Source organism: Rhinoraja longicauda, chromosome 6 (assembly GCF_053455715.1).
Source record: "Rhinoraja longicauda isolate Sanriku21f chromosome 6, sRhiLon1.1, whole genome shotgun sequence".
Classification (NCBI taxonomy): Eukaryota; Metazoa; Chordata; class Chondrichthyes; order Rajiformes; family Arhynchobatidae; genus Rhinoraja; species Rhinoraja longicauda.
In genome coordinates, this window is record NC_135958.1 from 80,785,422 (window position 1) to 80,803,460 (window position 18,039).

General features: G+C 55.8%; 1 protein-coding gene across 1 annotated transcript in view; it reads left to right on the forward strand.

The window, feature by feature from the left end:
* LOC144594758 (carbonic anhydrase-related protein 10-like) overlaps window positions 1-18,039 on the forward strand; it is a 100,992-nt gene that overhangs the window by 14,872 nt on the left and 68,081 nt on the right. The window lies entirely within an intron of this gene.

Below are 18,039 nucleotides of genomic sequence, written 5' to 3' on the forward strand. Positions count from 1 at the left end.
CGGAGTAGAGTCGATGGGCCGAATGGCCTAATTCTACTCCTATAACTCATGATCCTGTGAACTTGTAACTTAAGCCCAGTGGTCCCAGCAATGAAGATAGAACAGTCCTGCACAGGAACATGGAGATGAGGAGGAATGTCTTTAGTCAGAGGGCGGTGAATCTGTGGAACTCGTTGCCACAGACGGCTGTGGAGGCCACAAGGTCAGAGATAGATAAAGGCAGAGGGAGAGAGATAGCTTCTTGATTAGTGCGGGTGTCAGGGGTTACGGGGAGAAGGCGGGGGAATGGATGGGGGTCGGGAGGGAGAGATAGATCAGCCGTGATTGACTTGATGGGCCGAATGGCCTAATTCTGCTGTGATGACTGGTGAACTAATGAACCTGGGTGTGAGCAAGTGCCGGCTGTAGGGAGAGACAGCGTTGCCCGTGATTAATAGGCTGACAGAGTCACCGAGCAACACACGCGCTCAGCAAAAGCTAATCCTGGCTAATGGCGGGATGAGAGCTCATCGATCTAACGTGCCCTGTGGGTACAGACTCTCCCGGGCTGGCACCGTGCCCGGCCACAGGCACCCCCCGCCCGGGCTGGCTCCGTACCCTGTGGGTACAAACTCTCCCGGGCTGGCACCGTGCCCGGCCACCGACACCCCCCGCTCAGTTTAACCCACTCTCCAATATAGTTTCATTTCAATTTAAATAAATCTTCCTGCACTGCTGATTCCCCCCCCCCACACGCTCCTCCCCACACCCCCACACGCTCCTCACCCCCCCACACGCTCCTCACCCCCCCACACGCTCCTCACCCCCACACGCTCCTCACCCCCCCACACGCTCCTACACCCCCCCCCACACGCTCCTCACCCCCCCACACGCTCCTCCCCCACCCCCCACACGCTCCTCACCCCCCCCACACGCTCCTCACCCCCCCCACACGCTCCTCACCCCCCACACACGCTCCTCACCCCCCCCACACGCTCCTCCCCCCCCCACACGCTCCTCACCCCCCAAACGCTCCTCACCCCCCCCCACACACGCTCCTCACCCCCACCCACAACGCTCCTCACCCCCCTCCACACGTCTCTTCACCCCCCCCCCACACGCTCCTCACCCCACCGACACGCTCCTCACCCCCCCCACACGCTCTTCACCCCCCCCACACACGCTCCTCACCCCCCCCACACGCTCCTCACCCCCCCCCCACAACGCTCCTCACCCACCCCCCACACGCTCCTCACCCCCCACACGCTCCTCACCCCCCCACACGCTCCTCACCCCCCCACACACGCTCCTCCCCCCCCACACACGCTCCTCACCCCCCAAACACGCTCCTCACCCCCCCACAACGCTCACTCACCCCCCCCAACACGCTCCTCACCCCCCCCACACGCTCTTCACCCCCCCCCCACACGCTCCTCACCCCCCCCGACACGCTCCTCACCCCCCCCACCACGCTCTTCACCCCCCCCACACGCTCCTCACCCCCCCACAACGCTCCTCACCCCCCCCCACACGCTCCTCACTCCACCCCCACACCGCTCCTCACACGCTCCTCACCCCCCCCACACGCTCCTCCCACCACCCCCACACGCTCCTCACTCCCCCCACACGCTCTTCACCCCCCACAACGCTCCTCACCCCCCCACACACGCTCCTCACCCCCCCCACACACGCTCCTCACCCCCCCCACACGCTCCTCACCCCCCCCACACGCTCCTCACCCCCCCCACACTCACGCTCCTCCCCCCCCGCTCCACACCCCCCCCACACGCTCCTCACCCCCCATACTCCTCCCCCACCCCCACGACGCTCCTCACCCCCTCCCTACCCGCTCCACACCCCCCCCACGCTCCTCACCCCCCTCCCTACCCGCTCCACACCCCCCCCACACGCTCCTCCACACCCCCCCACAACGCTCCTCACCCCCACCCACACGCTCCTCACTCCCCCCCGCTCCTCAACCCCCCCACGCTCCTCACCCCCCCGTACTCCTCCCTCACCCCCACACGCTCCTCACCCCCTCCCTACCCGCTCCACACCCCCCCCACACGCTCCTCACCCCCCCCACACGCTCCTCACTCCCCCCCGCTCCTCAACCCCCCCACGCTCCTCACCCCCCCCATACTCCTCCCTCACCCCACACACGCTCCCTCACCCCCTCCCTACCCGCTCCACACCCCCCCAACACGCGCTCCTCACCCTCCCCACCCTCCCCGCTCCTCACCCTCCCCAGCGTCCCACCCATGGCTACAAGCCCCATGCTTGCCTCTCTCCCCCTCTCCTCTCCCTCCTCTCCCCTCTCCCTCCCTCCCCATCCTCTCTCCCTCTCCATCTACCTCTTCTCCGTCCCTCTCCCACCCTTCCCTCTCTCTCCCCTCCTCTCTCCCCATCCCCTCTCCCTCTCTCCCCCTTCCCCTCTCTCTCTCCCTCTCACTCTCCCACTCTCTCCCTCTCCCCTGCTGTAATTAAAGATGCACCGGACCAGGTCAGGTCACAATGACAGACGTGACCCTCTGGGTACATGAGGAGTGGGCATGTGGATGGTCTCTGTCCACTAATGTGCGCGGCAGAGGTTTATTGGCTGTGGCTCTGCGGGAGTTCACTTCTGAGACGGCGTTAGATTAATACAAATCCTCCTGTTCATTAATACTGATGACTGAAGGCAGATCATTGAATTATGTATGAAGCTTTGCTGATTGAGTAATATTTCACCCCACTCCACAAGATGATGGAGTCAGAGAGTGATGGAGAGTGTAAACAAGCTGCCGACACCAGCCAGCACGTCCCACACTGCACGCTCCCCCACCTGTACGCCCCCCCACCTGTACGCCCCCCCCACCTGCACGCCCCCCCACCTGCACCCCCCACCTGCACGCCCCACCTGTACGCCCCCCCACCTGCACGCCCCCCCACCTGCACGCCCACCTGCACGCCCCACCTGCACGCCCCACCTGCACGCCCCCCCCACCTGCACGCCCCCCCCACCTGCACGCCCCACCTGCACGCCCCACCTGCACGCCCCACCTGCACGCCCCCCCACCTGCACGCCCCACCTGCACGCCCCACCTGCACGCCCCACCTGCACGCCCCACCTGCACGCCCCACCTGCACGCCCCACCTGCACGCCCCACCTGCACGCCCCACCTGCACGCCCCACCTGCACGCCCCCACCTGCGCACCCCACCTGCCGACACCGGCCAGCACGCCCCACCTGCACACCCCACCTGCACGCCCCACCCTGCACGCCCCACCTGCGCACCCCACCTGCCGACACCGGCCAGCACGCCCCACCTGCACATCCCCCCACCTGCACGCCCCACCTGCACGCCCCCCCACCTGCACGCCCCACCTTGCCCCCCCACCTGCATGCCCTCCCCACCTGCACGCCCCCCACACCTGCACGCCCCACCTTGCCCCCCCCATCTGTACGCCCCCCACACCTGCACGCCCCACCTGCATGCCCCCTCCTGCACGCCCCCACCTGCACGCCCCCCACCTGCACGCCCCCCACCTGCATGCCCCCCACCTGCACACCCCCCACCTGTACGCCCCTCCACCTGTACGCCCCCCCCACCTGCACGCCCCACCTGCTCACCCCCCACCTGCACCCCCCCACCTGCATGCCCCCCCACCTGCACGCACCCCTCCCTGCACGCCCCCCCACCTGCACGCTCCACCTGCACTCCCCCCCACCTGCACCCCCCCACCTGCACGCCCCACCTGCACGTCCCACCTGCACGCCCCACCTGCACTGCACGCCCACCTGCGCACCCCACCTGCCGACACCGGCCAGCACGCCCCACCTGCACATCCCCCCACCTGCACATCCTGCCACCTGCACGCCCCCCACCTGCACCCCCCACCCTTGCCCCCCACACCTGCACCCCCCACCTGCACATTCCACCTGCACGCCCCACCTGCCGACACCGGCCTGCACGCCCCACCCTACACGCTCCCCCACCTGCCCTCCCCATCGTGTGATAAAAGGTCCTTGTTAAGGCAGTGTGATCTGCCTGCTCAGCGGCACTCTACCTGAAGGCTGGCGAGACAACGACGCTGTGCAGTACGCTTGCCTTCATCAGTCAGGGCAAGAGTCAGGTGGATAAGGTGGTCAAAAAGCCTTTTGGCACTTTGGCCTTCATCGGTCAGAGTATTGAGTAGAGACGTTGGGAGGTCACGTTGCAGTTGTACAGGACATCGGTGAGACCCCATGTAGAATATTGTGCTCAGTTCTGGGCACCATGTTATAGGAAAGATGTTGTCAATCTGGAAAGGGTTCAGTAAAGATTTACGAGGATGTTGCCAGGAATAGAGGGTGTGAGGTACAGGGAGACGTTGAGCAGGCTGGGTCTCTATTCCATGGAGCGCAGGAGGATGAGGGGAGATCTTATAGAGGTGGACAAAATCATGAGAGGAATAGATCGGGTAAATGCACAGTCTCTTGCCCAGAGTAAGGGAATCGAGGACCAGAGGACACAGGTCAAGGTGAAGGGGAAAAGATTTAATAGGAATCTGAGGGGTAACTTTTTCACGCAGAGGGTGGTGGGTGTATGGAACGAGCTGCCAGAGGAGGTAGTTGAGCTGGGACTATCCCAACGTTTGGAGGTTTGGACAGGTTTGGAGGAATATAGACCAAACGCAGGCAGGTGGGACTGGGGTAGCTGGGACATGTTGGCCGGTGTGGGTGGGTTGGGCCGAAGGGCCTGTTTCCAAACGGTATCACTCTGTGACTCTAGGGGTGATCTTATAGTGGTGTATAAAATCATGAGAGGAATAGATCGGGTAGACGCACAGAGTCTCTTGCCCAGAGTAGGGTAATCGAGGACCAGAGGACAAGGTGAAGGGGGAATAATGTGTGTGTCCTGGTGTGTGATTTGCAGAAGGCAAGTACAACGACACGGCAGGGAAACCAAATAGAATGTTATTGTCTATCACAAGGGGAACTGAAAGTAAACCCAGGGCTCAAAGCACAGAGTGCTGGAGTAACTCAGCGGGTCAGGCAGCGTCTGTGGGGAACATGGATAGGTGACGTTTCAAGTTCACACTGTGGGAGGGTCTCCACCCAAAACATCACCAGTCATTCCCACCACAGATGCTGCCTGACCCACTGAGTTCCTCCAGCACTCTGTGTTTTTGGCTCAAGGTTCCAGCACCTCAACATAGAACAGTACCACACAGGAACAGGCCCTTCGGCCCACAATGTCCATGCCAAACATGATGCCACGTTAAACTAATCCCCTCTGCCACCACGCGATCCATACCCCTCCATTCCCTGCATATCCACGTGTCTGTCCAGAGACTCTTAAACACCTCTATGGTATTTGCCACCACCCCCCACCCTGGCAGCGCGTTCCAGACCCCCACCGCCCAGAGAGAACGTGCAAACTCCACAAGGAACTGCAGATGCTGGTTTACTAAAAAAAACCCTATAACGTGCTGGAGTAACTCAGCGGTTCGGGCAGCATCTCTGGAGGGCGTGTGTTTAGCTTAGATTAATTTAGAGATACAGCATGGAAATGGCCCTTCGGCCCACCGAGTCCGTGCCGCCCAGCGAGTTCCATACTATCCCACCTTCCCACCCACTCCCTGCACACTAGGGGGCAATTTGCAGAGGGGCCGATTAACCCACAAACCCGCACGTCTTTGGGATGTGGGAGGAAACCGGAGCGCCCGGAGGAAACCCAACGCGGTCCCGGGCACACCCATAGGAAACCCTCGCAAACACCACACAGACAGACAGTGCCCGAGGGCAGGGTGGAACCCGGGTCTCTGGCGCCATGAGGCAGCAGCTCTACCCGCTGTGCCTTCTGCTACAGCTCGCAACGTCACTCTGCCCAGCCGGCAAGTCCAGAGGGCAAGGCGAAATCAACGCACGGCCAACTAACCTACAAACCCGCGCGCGTCTTTGGAGTGCGGGAGGAAACCGGAGCGCCCGGAGAAAACCCACGCGGGCCACGGGGAGAACGTGCAAACTCCACACACACACACACACACACACACGTCAGCATTTGGCGGGGGTGTAGAGAAACCCCCTCAGCCACTAATCGCGCACAATCTCTCAGGTCTTTACACGAGATCTCTTTCTTCTGGAGCAGGATGTTAATTGGAATTGGAGACCATTTGTCAGTGCCAGCAGATAAGAGAGAGTTCAGACAGCTTAATTTGATCTGGGCTAAATGTATTGCTGCAACCCATAGTTCCCTTTTCATAAATAAGTGCTTGTGACATTTTAATTTCCCAGCTTCAAGCAGCTTAGTGGATGGCTCTGTGCAAACATGAGAGGGTGAGTGGAGGAGACAGGTAGCGGTGTTTAGCAAGATCCACATTGTCAGACACTTGTCGATGTGACGGCAGCTCTCTCCACAACACTGGGCTGTCCCGACATATCAGCACAGTGGGCATGATGTTTGCAACTATGGGGGGGGGGGGGCAGGGGGGGGGGGGGGCAGGGGGGACCTCATTGTAACGCACAGAACAGTGAGCGGCCTGGATAGAGTGGATGTGGAGACGATGTTTCCACTAGTGGGAGAGTCTAGGACCAGAGGGCACAGCCTCAGAATTAAAGGACGTTCCTTTAGGAAGTAGATGAGGAGGAATTTCTTTAGTCAGAGGGCGGTGAATCTGTGGGATTCTTTGCCACAGACGGCTGTGGAGGCCACAAGTCAGTGGATATATTTATGGCAGAGATAGATAGATTGTTGATCAGTGCGGGTGTCAGGGGTTATGGGGAGAAGGCAGGAGAATGGGGTTAGGAGGGAGAGATAGATCGGCCACGATTGAATGGCAGAGTTGACGATGGGCCGAATGGCCTAATTCTACTCCTATCCCTTATGAGACCTGGTTATCTCCACACATTTTCCTTTCAGGGACATACTGGGTCGGCACGGTGGCGCAGCAGTAGAGTTGCTGCCTCACAGCGCCGGAGACTCGGGTTCGATCCCAACTACGGGCGCTGTCTGTACGGAGTTTGTACGTTCTCCCCGTGACCTGCGTGGGTTTTCTCCGAGATCTTCGATTTCCTCCCACACTCCAAAGACGTGCAGGTTTGTTGGTTAATTGGCTTGGTTTAAAAATGTAAATTGTCCCCAGTGTGTGTGGGATAGTGTTAGTGTGCGGGGATCGCTGGTCGGCACGGACCTGGTCGGCCGAAGGGCCTGTTTCCGCGCTGTATCTCTAAACTAAACATGGGTGGCGGTCACAAGGGGACAACCAGGCTCACTGTGATCGCAAGAGGTTTGTCTCACTGTCTCGGTATATGTGTGACATGACCCTGAACACGCCTAAATATAACGTGCTGGTTTACACCAAAGACAGACACAGAGTGCTGGAGTAACTCAGTGGGTCAGGCAGCATCTGTGGAGAACAGGGATAGGTGACGTTTCACAGAGTGCCGGAGTAACTCAGCGGGTCAGGCAGCATCTGTGGAGAACATGGATAGGTGACGTTTCACAGAGTGCTGGAGTACCTCAGCAGGTCAGGCAGCATCTCTGGAGAACAGGAATGGGCGACGTTTCGGGTCGAGACCCTTCTTCAGACTGAGAGTCAGGGGAGGGGGGGTCTAGAGATAGGGAAGGGTAAGGTGTGAGAACGACAGATCAAAGCAGACGATGGTCAAGGAAAATGTAGAATGGTTCATTGTTGGCTGAGGGGAGGGTGATAACGAGACACACCAATACCAACAGCAACAGGAGGACAAACTAGTCGGAGAACTAGGGTGGGGGAGGGATGGAGAGAGAGGGAAAGCAGGGACTATCTGAAGTTAGAGAAGTCAGTGTTCATACCGCTGGGGTGTAAGCTGCCCAAGTGAAATATGAGGTGCTGTTCCTCCAATTTGCGCTGGGCCTCACTCTGACAATGGAGGAGGCCCAGGACAGAAAGGTCAGATTGGGAATGGGAGGGGGAGTTGAAGTGCTGAGCCACTGGGAGATCAGGTTGGTCTAGGCGGACTGAGAGCACTTGTGTAAAGAGGGTTAAATGTCTTAGTAGTCCCTGCCTCAACTACCTCCTCCATCAGCTCGCTCCCTACACCCACCACCCTCCATGTGAACACCTTGCCCCTCAGATCCCCATCAAATCTCTCCCCCCTCTCACACCTGAAGCCCAGTGTCCTCTGGTCCCTTGATCCTCTGACTCTGAGTGAAAGACTGCACGTGTTCACCAGCGCTCTCCTGCTATTAACACAGCCCTTTCTCGCAATGACGGCCGTTTCTGTTTAGTTTAGTTTAGTTTACAGCGCAGAAACAGGCCCTCTCGGCCCACCGAGTCCACGCCGACCAGCGATCCCCGCACACTAACTCCCACTGGGGACAATGTTTACACACACACCGAGCCAATTAACCTACAAATCTGCACGTCTTTGGAGTGTGGGAGGAAACCGAAGATCTCGGAGAAAACCCACGCGGGTCACGGGGAGAACGTACAAACTCCGTACAGACAGCGCCCGTAGTCGGGATGGAACCCGGGTCTCCGGCGCTGCATTCGCTGTAAGGCGGCAACTCTACCGCCGCGCCAGCGTGTTCTAATCCTGGTTTCAGCCTAACCTGCTCAATATCCCACTCTCTCAACCGTAAGAGGAGACAACATTTGTATTCAACCTAGGATTCGCCAAGCCTTGTAGAACCCATCAATGTTTACATTCGTTACGTTCTCGGCTCCACGGGTTTAATTGGAAATCTCACTCTCACCACAATGGGATTCAGATTTTGAATCGAGCGAGAGAGAACTGCAGTGAAAGCAGCGAGCCAGAGAACAGTACAGTACAGGAACAGGCCCTTCGGCCCACAACATGTGTGCTGAACACCATGCCAAATTAAACTAATCCCCTCTGACTGCACGATCAATATCCACGCGCCTGTCTAAAAGCCTCTTAAACACCACTGCCTCCACCACCATCCCAGGCAGCGTGTTCCAAGCACCCACCCCCCTCTGTGTAAAAAACCTCCTGCACGTTGCCTTTAAACATAGAAACATAGAAAATAGATGCAGGAGGAGGCCATTCGGCCCTTCGAGCCAGCACCGCCATTCATTATGATCATGGCTGATCATCCACAATCAATAACCCGTGCCTGCCTTCTCCCTATATCCCTCGATTCCACTAGCCCCTAGAGCTCTATCTAACTCTCTCTTAAATCCATCCAGTGATTCGGCCTCCACTGCCCTCTGTGGCAGAGAATTTCACAAATTCACAACTCTCTGGGTGGAAAAGGTTTTTCTCACCTCAGTTTTAAATGGCCTCCCCTTTATTCTTGGACTGTGTGGCCCCTGGTTCTGGACCCCCCCAACATTGGGAACATTTCTCCTGTATCTCGCTTGTCCAGTCCTTTGCCCCTCTCACCTTAAAGCTGCGTCCTCTAGTCTTGGACAGTTCCGCCCTGAGAAAAAGGTTCAGACTGTTTCCAGGTGTTCTACAGTTCTTCTTAGATCTTCCGATCTACCTCATTGCTACCCTTGCACATTTTGTATCTGCACTTTCTCTGTAAACTGTATTCGACACTCTCGTTTGTACTACCTGTTGTATTCATGTTTAGTTTAGAGATACAGCAAGGAAACAGGCCCTTCGGCCCACCAAGTCCATGCCACCTATCCATCACCCTATGCCAAATCTCTTTAAAGTTCTCACAACGTAGAGATTGGTACAGGTGTCAAGGATTATGGGGAGAAGGCAGGAGAATGGGGTTAGGAGGGAGAGATAGATCAGCCGTGATTGAATGGCGGAGTAGACTCGATGGGCCGAATGGCCTAATTCTGCTCCCATCATTTATGACCTTCTGACCACCCGTTCACACTAGTTCTATATTATCCCACTTTCTCTTCCTCTCCCTGCACAGTTGTGGCAATGTACAGAGATGTGGTTTGACATGTTCAGTTACTCCAGCGCTTTGAGTCCACCTCTAGATCCCTTTCCATGGTTACTGACCTGGGCTCCACCAGAACAGCCTGCTCCTAGTCAGTCTGTCCAAACACATGCCTGGTGAAGAGAACACACGGCTGGATCTAGAAACCATCGCAGGGACAGTTGGCAAAATGGGCGTGACGAATCACGTCTCTCTCGTATTGTGTTCAGGTCCAGCTACCCTGAAAATATCCTCCAAATCCCTTCTCAGAGACGGTCACCCAACTAGGGGTTGCCGACTTCCTCACGCCCAAATACGGGACAAGGTGACGTCACCGCCCCGCGCCCCCACGTGGCCTCACCCAGCCAGCGGCCACGTGCTCCCGCTCCACCAATGGCGGCTGCCCGGGCCGGTAGGCGGGTTGCTATGCAACCTCCGTCAGGCGGTGCCCTGGCCTACACTGTCCGGGACTACAGCCGCCCCCGGGCTACAGTGTCCGGGCCTACAGCGCCGTTCGGGCCTACAGTTTCCAGCCCTACAGTGTCTGGGCCTACAGTGTCCGGGCCTACAGTGTCCGGGCCTACAGTGTCCGGGCCTACAGTATCCAGGCCTACAGTGTCCGGGCCTACAGTGTCCAGCCCTACAGTGTCCGGGCCTACAGTGTCCAGGCCTACAGTGTCCGGGACTACATTGTCTGGGCCTACAGTGTCCGGGCCTACAGCGCCGTCCGGGCCTACAGTGTCCGGGCCTACAGCGCCGTCCGGGCCTACAGTGTCCGGGCCTAGAGTGTCCGGGCCTACAGTGCCCGGGCCTACAGCGCCGTCCGGGCCTACAGTGTCCGGGCCTACAGTGTCCGGGCCTACAGTGTCCGGGCCTACAGTGTCCGGGCCTACAGTGTCCGGGCCTACAGTGTCCGGGCCTACAGTGCCCGGGCCTACAGCGCCGTCCGGGCCTACAGTGTCCGGGCCTACAGTGTCCAGGCCTACAGTGTCCGGGACTACATTGTCTGGGCCTACAGTGTCCGGGCCTACAGCGCCGTCCGGGCCTACAGTGTCCGGGCCTACAATGTCCGGGCCTACAGCGCCGTCCGGGCTACAGTGTCTGGGCTTACAGTGCCCGGGCCTACAGCGCCGTCCGGGCCTACAGTGTCCGGGCCTACAGTGTCCGGGCCTACAGTGTCCGGGCTACAGTGTCCGGGCTTACAGTGCCCGGGCCTACAGCGCCGTCCGGGCCTACAGTGTCCGGGCCTACAGTGTCCGGGCCTACAGCGCCGTCCGGGCCTACAGTGTCTGGGCCTACAGTGCCCGGGCCTACAGCGCCATCCGGGCCTAATACGGGACAAGGGCGGTCCCATCCGGGACAAACCAATTTATCCCGAAATACGGGATCTCCCGGCTAATACGGGATGGTTGGTGACCCTTGGTGGAGGCCAAGTCATTGGGTATTTTTAAAACAAAGATTGATGGGTCGTTGATTAGGAAGGATTATGGGAAGAAGGGAGGAAAGTGGGGTGGAGAGGGTAACATCAACCAGGCATGATTGAATGGCACAGTCGATGTGATGGGCCGATTGGCCTTACTCCTGCTCCTATGTCCTATGGTGTTACTGAGAGTGGTGGACACTGCCTGGTCCATCATGGGTACTGAGCTCCCCACCATCAAAGGAATCACGCATGACTGGGCCCATCACTCCTGTCAATTATACCTGACACATTCTACATCCCTGCAAAGGTGAACGTTATTGAATTACCACTACCTACAGTGGGAGAGAGACCGTGCGTGCGTTAGAGAATCACACCCAGACCCTCACTGTGGGGGGGGGGGGGGGGGGGGTCACACTTCTATTTAAGGAAATAACAACTCCCTTCATTTACAGGTACAACACTAACTTATTATACAACACTCTATTATAAGGGTGGTCACGGTGGTGCAGCGGGTAGAGCTGCTGCCTCACAGCGCCGGAGACCCGGGTTCCATCCCGACTACGGGCGCCGTCTGTACGGAGTTTGTACGTTCTCCCCGTGACCCGCGTGGGTTTTCTCCGAGATCTTCGGTTTCCTCCTACACTCCAAAGCCGTGCGGGTTTGTAGGTTAATTGGCTTGGTGTGTGTGTAAATTGTCCCCAGTGTGTGTGTAGGATAGTGTTAGTGTGCGGGGATCGCTGGACAGCGCAGACTCGGTGGGCCGAAGGGGCCTGTTTTCCGCGCTGTATCTCTAAACTAAGCTAAACAATCTTGCTTCCAAAGGTAATATTAATAACAAAACACAGACTGTGTAGAGTACAGATCGCAGCATGTGTTACAAGAGTAACATGCTGTAAATATATGTTCAGGCACGGTGCACTACACAGCACAACACAGCCTACATTATGTAAATAGTACACCTCCTGCTCTCAGTAACGTACTGTAATTATACGATTTACGCTTCAATCATGCATTCAATTAATCTTGTTCCAATTTCATTGCAATTTTATTCAGATTTCTTTCAGTGACTGCTGCACTCTACAGCAAGCAGCACAGATTATGCATCAGGTTTAACAGCTGTATCCCACCCCATAGTTCCAGCCCACATCTCGAGCACAACACCTGTGTAAGAAAATAACTGCAGATGCTGGTACAAATCGAAGGTAACTGCAGATGCTGGCATGAGCCAGCTGAGACAGAGGTTCACCAGCACCTCCTCCAACCTCATCTATTGCATCCGCTGCTCCAGATGTCAACTTCTTTACATCGGCGAAACCAAACGCAGGCTCGGCGATCGTTTCGCTCAACACCTTCGCTCAGTCCGCATTAACCAACCTGATCTCCCGGTGGCTGAGCACTTCAACTCCCCCTCCCACTCCCAGTCTGACCTTTCTGTCATGGGCCTCCTCCAGTGCCATAGTGAGGCCCACCGGAAATTGGAGGAACAGCACCTCATATTTCGCTTGGGCAGCTTGCAGCCCAGTGGTATGAACATTGACTTTTCCAACTTTAGATAGTTCCTCTGTCCCTCTCTTCCCCCCCACCTCCCGCTTCCCAGTTCTCCCTCTATCTTCCTGTCTCCACCTATATCCTTCCTTTGTCCCGCCCCCCTGACATCAGTCTGAAGAAGGGTCTCGACCCGAAACGTCACCCATTCCTTCTCTCCTGAGATGCTGCCTGACCCGCTGAGTTACTCCAGCATTTTGTGAATAAATACCTTTGACCACAAACACTGACGCACTCCAGAGGCCAAGGCTCTTTGATGCTCAGAAGCATCTCGGGGTCCAAGTCCATAACTCCCCTGAGAGTGGCAACGCAAGTAGGTTGAGTGGTAAATAAGGCCTCGGGTACGTAGGGTTGCCAACTGTCCCGTATCAGCCGGGATGTCCCGTAGTTTGGGCTAAACTGGTTTGTCCCGTACGGGACCGCCCTTGTCCAGTATTAGTAAGGGTTGCCAACTTCCTCACTCCCAAATACGGGACAAAGGGTAACTTCACGTCACGTGCTCCCGCTCCACCAAAGTCGGCCAAAGGCATGCACCTTGGACTCGATCATCCCCACCCCCCCCTCTCCCCACCCTCTCCCCCCCCTCTCCCCCCCCCCCACCCCCCACCCAGCCTAGCCTGTGGGCAGAACAAGCCTCTGCTCCCCACCAAAGGTACTAGAGGAGCAAGATGGACCACTCCATTGAAATCGCCTCTACTGAAGTGTAGTACGCAAAGGATGAGCTTGACGGCCGCCATTTTAGTAGGCACTACCCGCCGCTCGCTCTGCCTCTCGCAGTGTGACCAGTGTTGTGGGGGAACAGTGTGTGTGATGATACCATTAACATGCAGATGGAGAGAGAGACTGGGATGGAGTTGGAAGGATGGAGAGAGGAGTTAAAATGGAGATAAAGAAAGAGAAAGAATGAGATGAGAATGGAGGGAGAGTGACAGAGAGAAGATGAACTGGTGCGGTGGTGTATCGGGTAGAGCTGCTGCCTCACAGCGCCGGAGACCCGGGTTCCATCCCGACCAAGGGGGCTGTCTGTACGGAGTTTGCACGTTCTCCCCGTACAAACTATCATCTGTCAACTCTCAGATTTTTGTTGTTTTTCTTTTTAAATGTTTCTGCAAGATTCTGCCGACTAAAATGGTCGCCGTGACGTGCTGCGGTTTTGAGGGTCGGGGTTGGCCTGTCTTGTTCTGCTCCGGTATCTTTGCTTCCCACTGAGGCTTCACTGTGAGCGTGGCCGCACGTACAACACCTACGCTGTTCCCAGGCTATTGTGCATCATTGTGCCTGTGCAGATCAAGTAAGTGGTGTGTTTAACACCAGGCACTGGTTCCGCACGTCAGCTGTGTGGGATTATAACACAATGCTTCTTTAGAGACACAGCACGGACACAGGCCCTTCGGCCCGCCCAGTCCACACTACCCACCGCACGTTAGATCAGTTTAGTTTAGTTTAGAGATACATCGCAGAAACAGGCCCTTCGGCCCACCGAGTCCGGCCCGACCAGCAATGCCTGCACGCTAATACTATCCCACACACACACACACTCACTGGAGTCAATTTACAATTTTACCAAAGACAATTAACCCACAAACCCGCACGTCATTGGAGTAAACCGGAGAAAACCCACGCAGGTCACGGGGAGAACGTACAAACTCCGTACAGACGGCGCCCGTGGTCGGGATGGAACCCGGGTCTCCGGCGCTGTGAGGCAGCAGCTCTACCCGCTGCACCACCGCACCACTTCATCTTCTCTGTCACTCTCCCTCCATTCTCATCTCATTCTTTCTCTTTCTTTATCTCCATTTTAACTCCTCTCTCCATCCTTGCCGTCCTTCCACCTCCATCCCAGTCTCTCTCTCCATCTCCTTCATTCCCACTGCCCACCTTCCCCTCTTCCTGCTCTCATCTTTCCTTCCTTCTTGGCTTCTCTGTGTCTCCTCATTTCTCTCTTTCTTTGTCTTCATTCTTCCCTTCTCCTCTCGCTCTCTCTCTCCCTCCCTCTCTCCCTTTCTCTCTATCTCCGTCTCTCTCCCTCTCCCTCCCTCTCTCTTTCCCTCCCTCTCCTCTCCCTCTCCCTCTCCCTCTCCCTCTCCCTCTCCCTCTCCCTCTCCCTCTCCCTCTCCCTCTCCCTCTCCCTCTCCCTCTCCCTCTCCCTCTCCCTCTCCCTCTCCCTCTCCCTCTCCCTCTCCCTCTCCCTCTCCCTCTCCCTCTCCCTCTCCCTCTCCCTCTCCCTCTCCCTCTCCCTCTCCCTCTCCTCTCCCTCTCCCCTCTCCCTCTCCCTCTCCCTCTCCCTCTCCCTCTCCCTCTCCCTCTCCCTCTCCCTCACGCTCTCCCTTCCTCCCTCTCTTTCTCTCTCTTCCCCCCTCCGTCTCTCTTTCTCTCCCTCCCTCTCCCTTCCTTCCACTTTCCCTGGATGAAATAATCAAATACCAGAGGGCACAGCTTTCAGTTCCCACAGAGAGGGGATGGGTGATGTTTCAGTCTGAAGAAGGGTCTCGACCTGAAACGTCACCCGTTCCTTCTCTCCTGAGATGCTGCCTGACCCGCTGAGTTACTCCAGCACTCTGTGAAACATCACCTATCCATGTTCTCCACAGATGCTGCCTGACCCATTGAGTTTTGGCCTTCATAACAAGGGGAGTTGAGTATTGGAGCAAAGAGGTCCTTCTGCAGTTGTACAGGGCCCTAGTGAGACCGCACCTGGAGTACTGTGTGCAGTTTTGGTCTCCAAATTTGAGGAAGGATATTCTTGCTATTGAGGGCGTGCAGCGTAGGTTAACTAGGTTAATTCCCGGAATGGCGGGACTGTCATATGTTGAAAGACTGGAGTGACTAGGCTTGTATACACTGGAATTTAGAAGGATGAGAGGGGATCTTATCGAACCGTATAAGATTATTAAGGGGTTGGACACATTAGAGGCAGGAAACATGTTCCCAATGTTGGGGGAGTCCAGAACAAGGCAGTGGAGGCCAATTCTCTGAATGCATTCAAGAGAGAGCTAGATAGAGCTCTTAAAGATAGCGGAGTCAGGGGGTATGGGGAGAAGGCAGGAACGGGGTACTGATTAAGAATGATCAGCCATGATCACATTGAATGGCGGTGCAGGCTTGAAGGCCTCCTCCTGCACCTATTGTCTATTGTCTATTGAGTTACTCCAGCACTCTGTGAAACGTCACCTATCCATGTTCTCCACAGATGCTGCCTGACCAGCTGAGTTACTCCAGCACTCTGTGAAACGTCACCGATCCATGTTCTCCACAGTTGCTGCCTGACCCGCTAAGTTACTCCAGCACTCTGTGTCATCATCTACTGTTATTGGCTGCAGCATTATCTTGAGTCAGTAACCAGACATTGGTGTGACTCAGGCTGTTTTTTTCAAAGTTTCTTTATAAACTTGTCTGAAGGACATCTCTTTGTATCTCAGCTGCTACTCGTTGAAGGATGGCATCTCCTGACTTCATTACAATAGACAATAGACAATAGGTGCAGGAGGAGGCCATTTGGCCTTTTCGAGCCAGCACCACCATTCAATGTGACCATGGCTGATCATTCTCAATCACAAAGATCGCGCTCTCACTCCCTGCCTCTGAATTCTCATCTGGTAACCTTGGCAACACATTTTCAATGTCATCTTATTTTGCGGTTCTATTTTCTGCTCGTTTAATCATGCTGAGGTAAAGGATCGGCCCTGTGTTGTGTTCTTCGTGTAGCCTTTGTGTGCGTTGGTAGCCTTGGACCGAGCCAGACTATCAAAGGCTATTCATCTGTGCCCAAGGTAAAGACTTCCCACGACGAATTGGAACACAGAACAGTTAATTCCCGGAATGGCGGGACTGTCATACGTTGAAAGACTGGAGCGACTAGGCTTGTATACACTGGAATTTAGGATGAGAGGGGATCTTATCGAAACGTATAAGATTATTAAGGGGTTGGACACGTTAGAGGCATGAAACATGTTCCCAATGTTGGGGGTGACATTGCCTGACCTGCTGAGTTACTCCAGCATTTTGTGTTGACCCTCTAGCATGGTATTTTTTTCCAGGGCAGCATGTTTAGTGTAGTTTAGTTTAGTTTAGTTTAGAGATACAGCTCATAAACAGGCCCTTCGGCCCACCGGGTCCGTGCCGCCCAGCGATCCCCGCACATTAACACTATCCTACACACACTAGGGACAATTTACACATACACCAAGCCAATTAACCTACAAACCTGCACGACTTTGGCGTCTGGAAGGAAACCGAAGATCTCGGAGATAAATGTAGAACATAGTTTTTTACTGTACAAGTGTTGATAATAAGCCAGTACTGAGATGAGCTTTTGGAACCAATCGGTAAAAAAGCCAGCACATTGAGCCAGCCAATGAAGGATGGTGACAGTTAATTTACATCGCAAGAGATTTAATGAATAAGGTCGATATAATGGACCTTAGCAAATCAGGATGATTTGCTTTGCAAACTAATTACTTCATTAATTTGTCTCTCCACACTCCACATCTATGACAAATTGGCTTATCAAATTAAACCACTGGGTTACTCTACAATATCACGATCTCTTCACATCTCGATGGAAAACTTGCCGTGACAAAGGAGGAGGCCATTCAGCCCATTGAGAGCAAACCATCAATCCTGTACTAGAATCGTAGCGTCATACAGCGCAGAAACAGGCCCGACAGCTCAACTTGGCCTCGCCAATCAAGATGGCTGATCTACACTTAGGGGTTGCCAACTGTCCCATATTAGCCGGGACATCCCGTATTTTGGGCTAAATTAGTTTGTCCCACAGAGTGCTGGAGTAACTCAGCAGGTCAGGCAGCATCTGTGGAGAACATGGATAGGTGACGTTTCACAGAGTGCTGGAGTAACTCAGCGGGTCAGGCAGCATCTGTGGAGAACATGGATAGGTGACGTTTCACAGAGTGCTGGAGTAACTCAGCAGGTCAGGCAGCATCTGTGGAGAACATGGATAGGTGACGTTTCACAGAGTGCTGGAGTAACTCAGCGGGTCAGGCAGCATCTGTGGAGAGAAGGAATGGGTGATGTTTCGGGTCGAGACCCTTCTTCAGTCTGAAGTCTGGATTCCTTCTCTCCAGAGATGCTGCCTGTCCCGCTGAGTTACTCCAGCATTTTGTGTCTACCTTCGGTATAAACCAGCATCTGCAGTTCCTTCCTGCTTTGTTTAGTTTAGTTTAGTTTAGTCTAGTTTAGGGACCCTTCTTCAGACTGAGTCAGGGGAGAGGGAGTGTAGAG